Here is a 5,196-nt window from a genome sequence, read left to right on the forward strand (position 1 = left end):
CACAGCAAAAGAACAATTAGCAGAATAAACAGACAACCCACGGAATGGGAGAAAATCTTCACAATCTATACATCTGAGAATGGACTAATATCCAGAATCTACAAGGTACTCAAATTAACAGGAAAAAAAAACAATCCCTTCAAATAATGGGCTAAGGACTTGAATAGACAATTCTCAAAAGAAGATATAAAAAATGGCCAACAAACATGAAAAAAATGCTCATCATCACTAATAATCAGGGAAATACAAATCAAAACCACAATGTCAGGCCAGGAGCGGTGGCTCACACCTGAAATCCCAGCAGTTTGGGAGGCTGAAGCAGGTGGATCACAAGGTCAAGAGATCGAGACCACCCTGGCCAACATGGTGAAACCCCGTCTGTCCTAAAAATACAAAAATTAGCCAGGAGTGGTGGCGGGCACCTGTAGTCCCAGCTACTCAGGAGGCTGAGGCAGGAGAATCCCTTGAACCCGGGAGGCGGAAGTTGCAGTGAGCCAAGGTTACACCACGGCACTCCAGCCTGGCGACACAGCGGACTCCATCTCAAAAAAAAAAAAAAAACCCACAATGCCATGCCAGCTTACTCCAGCAAGAATGGCCAAAATCAAAACATCAAAAAATAAAAAATACTGGTGGGCATTTGGTGAAAAGGGAACACTGTTATACTGCTAGTGGGAATGCAAACTAGTACAACCACTATAGTAAAAACAGTGTGGAGATTTCTTAAAGAACTAAAAGTAGAACTACCATTTAATCCAGCAATTCCATTACTGGGTATCTACCCAGAGGAGAAAAGAAGTCATTATATAAAAAAGATGCCAGCACACGCAAGTTTATAACAGCACAATTCACAACAGCAAAAGTATGTAACCAGCCCAAATGCTCATCAATAAGCAGATTAAGAAATTGTGATATACATCATGGAATACTATTCAGCCATAAGAAGGGAAAAAAATAACGGGATTCACAGCAACGTGGATGGGATCAGAGACTATTATTCTTTTTTTTTTCCTTGAGACGGAGTCTCGCTCTGTCGCCCAGGCTGGAGTGCAGAGGCATGATCTCACCTCACTGCAACCTCCGCCTCTCAGGTTCATGCCATTCTCCTGCCTCAGCCTCCCAAGTAGCTGGGACTACAGAAGCCCGCCACCATGCCCAGCTAATTTTTTGTATTTTTAGTAGAGACAGGATTTCAACCAAGTTAGCCAGGATGGTCTTGATCTCCTGACCTTGTGAGCCGCCTGCCTCGGCCTCCCAAACTGCTGGGATTACAGGCATGAGCCACTGCCCCCAGCCGATCAGAGACTATCATTCTAAGTGAAGTAACATAAGAATGGAAAAGCACACATCGTATGCTCTCGTTAGTAAAAAAGAGCTAAGCTATGAGGATGCAAAGACATTAGGATACTACAACGGACTTTGGGGACTTGGGAGAAAAGGTGGGGGGGTGAGAAATAAAAGACTACAAATTATATAGAGTATACTGCACAGGTGCTGGATGTACCAAAATCTCATGAATCACCTCTAAAGAACTTACTCATATAATCAAACACCACCTGTTCCCGAAGGAGGATGGATCACCTAAGGTCAGGTGTTCTAGACCAGCCTGACCAACATGGTGAAACCCTGTCTCTACTAAAAATACAAAAATTAGCCGGGGGTGGTGGCAGATACCTGTAATCCCAGCTACTCAGGGGGCCAAGGCAGGAGAATTGCTTGAACCCAGGAGGTGGGGGTTGCAGCGAGCCAAGATCGCGCCATCATACTCCAGCCTGGGGGCAAGAGCTAGACTTCATCTCAAAAAAAAAAATAAAAAAAAAAAGTTACACGAGATTCTCCCTCCTTCCTTTTTCTCTTGCAAAGAGGTGGTGATGAACCAGGTTTGCTCATGCAGGTGACAATACTCTTGAAAATGGTGGCAGAGAGCCTGCTGTGGTGGCTCACACCTGTAATCCCAGCACTTTGGGAGGCTGAGGCAAGTGGATCACCTGAGGTCAGGCGTTCAAGACCAGCCTGACCAACATGGAGAAACCCCGTCTCTACCAAAAATACAAAATTAGCTGGGCATGGTGGCACATGCCTGTAATCCCAGCTACTCGGGAGACTGAGGCAGGAGAATCACTTGAACCCAGGAGACAGAGGTTGTGGTGAGCTGAGATCACCCCATTGCACTCCAGCCTGGGCAACAAGAGTGAAACTCCGTCTCAAAAAAAAAAAGAAAAAAAGAAAAAAAGAAAATGGTGGCAGAGACATGAAATGAAAAGAATACAGTTCACTTAATAATCTCATAAATTGGAACTTATTACCCCTATGACTCTTGCATAGCTCCAGACAAATGTGAGATGAAATGGCCGTTTGCTACCCATATTTTATGTGATGCTTCATTTTTTGATTCCTTACCTACTTACAACCCATTAGCCCACTTAATGCCAGAGGATGCAATTTTTTGAATTTTTGCATGAGTGAAAAACCAGACCTTGTCGATGACCCTGAGCAGTAGGATGTTAAGTAACTTCCTCATGCTCAGCATTCTAATAACGGAACACTAGGCATAAGTGGATTAACACGATCATGAAAACTAATACAACTGATTTTTTTCCTCATCTCTAAAACATAGTAAGAGACCAGTTATTTTAAAAATACAACACAGGGACAAGCAATTTCTTTTTAACTCAGTTTCGGTTTGTTGTTTGTTAAGGCCATTGCTTGGCATAAAGAAAACAAAAAGAGGAGAATAAACCACAATAGAAACACGAAATAGAAGCAGCATCAAAAGAAAATGAAGAGAAACAAGAAGATGAGAAGGCAAGACAGACTAGAAAAAAGAGCAGGTGTGGGAATTAGAAGACCTATCATGATACCTTTTATCCCCTTCCCCAATTCATGAAATTTGAAAAAGTCCAAGACCATCACAACAAAAAAGGAACAAAAAAGATACACAAATAGTCACCCCTTAAGTTTTGTTAAGAATGAGACAATTCTGCCCCTCACACCTGGCTCGGTCACCAGCAGGAGGAGGGCACCCTCCAGAGATTGCAGAAGGGGGAGGACTCCTCCTTTCCCTAGGTGCGCCTCCACCACTGCCACCGAGGCCCGGTACAGTACCCACAAGTTCCTCCCCACCCCCAGGTCAGGCTGGGCCCTGCAATGCTCCTACGCCCCCTTCCCAACCCACAGACTTGCTGCTGCTACCACCACTAGCACCGATGCCAATACAACCACTGCCACCCTCAATGCAGCAGCCCACCCTACAAGGTTCCTACCACCTTACCCCCACGGGCACCCTCCTACCACTCCAGTCGAGCTGCAGTCTCTGTCACTGCCACCAATCTCATGAGACCAGCTGCAAAGCCACACCATATGCAGGCTCCAGTTTACCACAGGTGACTCTTCCTTCTCCTCCTCCTCCAGCCTGGCTTGGAGCAGCTGGGAGGGCAAAGCCAGAAAAGCCTAGAATGGGATGCAGGGAGTGGTAGTGTTAGAGCCTCACCTTGTCACGCTGGCCACTGGGTGGCAAGGACCAGTTTCAGCGAAGGCACTCACACCCACCCTCCAAAGTCCAGCCTCTCCTGGCAAAAGCTGGCCAGGAACTGGGGCCTGGAGTGGGTGTGAGGGCCTTCGCCGAAACCGCTCCCATCCAGGTGCAGCTGGCCAGAAACCGCTGGGCCCACCCGGGCTGCACTCCTCCAACAGCAGGAGCAGGAGAAACTCAGACCCAGCCAGCCCTCCCCACCCAAGTGCTGGTTCCTGTTCCTGATGCCTCCATCCACAGTGCCCTGGCCCCAGTGCCCCATGATGCCCACCAATCCCTGCCCGGTAGTCCCAGGTGGTCTCCGAAACACACAGCGTGAGGCGCAGGCCACGGAACCACGGTGGGTGTGGGGGCCCTGCCACGCTCACAATTCCATGAGCAGGAGGAGCTCACCCTCTAGAGTCTGGAATCTGGGAAAAGAAGAATGGTCACTGGAAGGAGAAAGGAGATGGCACTACTATGGCTGTTGCTGCCACCTCTGCAGCCCATCAACGCCACGCAGTGTAGCCCCTGACAGCACCCCTAACCTGCTCCTTGCCACCAGCAGTGTAGCCCCCGGTTAGCATGCCCAACACATCCCGTGCCAGTTGCAGGCAGTATAACCCCAGTACCCCTCCCAAGCCACCCCCCCCCACAGGCGGTGTAGCACATTACAGTGCCCACAGCCTGACCCAGCCATGGGTGTTGCTGCACTAGACAGCGCCCCAAACCTGCCGCCCCCCAACCCCGCCACAGGCAGTGCAACTCCTGATAGTGCACCCCAAGTGAGGTCAGTGCAGCACTCTAACACCCCTAAACCACCGCCCACTGCCAGCCTTGTAGCTCCAGATAACCACCCAACCCACCCCCTGCCGCAGACAGTGGAGCAGAAAATAGCACCCCTAACCCGTCACCCACCACCAGCAGTGGACGTTAGTGCACATAACCTGCCTCCCCCTACCACCGTGGGCAGTGTAGCCCCCGATAACCAGCCAACTCCCCCACCGCCAACAATACAACCCCAGAGTGCACCCCCAACCAGCCACCTGCCACAGGCAGTGCAGCCTCGGGCAGTGAGCCCCAAAATGACACCCAAGCCCTGCCCCCAGAGGCGGGCAGTGCAGCCCCAGAAAACTCACCCACCCAACGACATCTCTACCACTCTGGCCGAGGTGCAGCGTCCGACTTCACCACCAATCGCAGCGAGGCGAGCCGCCATGGCGCAGGCTCCAGCCTCCAGCATGCGTGGGTGCCTCTCCCTTCTACTCTTCCTCCTGCCCGGCAGGAGAAGCTCCTGCTGCCGGCCGCCCTCCTACCACTCCGTCGCCACCACCAACCAGACGGAGCCAGCGCCCAGGCTCCAGCCGGCAGCAGACAGCGGCCCCTCTCCTAGTTCTCTAAGCACAGCATGCATCACCGCCACTGAAGCCCCCGAAATGACCCGAAGCCGGGCTCACCGTGCTTTATATATGGAGGTTACGCACATGCGCTCCTGGACTACATGTTCTGATTGGATGAGAGAAAAACCTCTAGGCCTACTCTGATTGGACTTTATTTTCATGCTGTGATTGGTCGTCTTAAGACTTGCTCTCATCCAATCAGAACATGATAATAAAGTCCAATCCGAGTAATCCTGGAGGGTTTTTCTCATCCAATCAGAACATGCAGTCCAGGAACCCGCATAT

At 50.2% G+C, this 5,196-nt stretch overlaps 1 long non-coding RNA gene across 1 annotated transcript in view; it reads right to left on the reverse strand.

Annotated features, from left to right (window-relative positions):
- Nucleotides 1–4,924, reverse strand: part of LOC131382737 (uncharacterized) — a 6,962-nt gene extending 2,038 nt beyond the window's left edge. The window contains exons 1-2 of the long non-coding RNA XR_009212334.1: nt 4,655–4,924; nt 3,292–3,450 (exon numbers count right to left, since the gene is read on the reverse strand). This is a non-coding gene — a long non-coding RNA (uncharacterized LOC131382737). The remainder of the gene's footprint in view (nt 1–3,291; nt 3,451–4,654) is intronic.
- Nucleotides 4,925–5,196: the final 272 nt, after the last annotated feature.

This window comes from Hylobates moloch, unplaced genomic scaffold (genome assembly GCF_009828535.3).
Source record: "Hylobates moloch isolate HMO894 unplaced genomic scaffold, HMol_V3 SCAFFOLD_2631, whole genome shotgun sequence".
In the NCBI taxonomy this organism is placed as follows: domain Eukaryota; kingdom Metazoa; phylum Chordata; class Mammalia; order Primates; family Hylobatidae; genus Hylobates; species Hylobates moloch.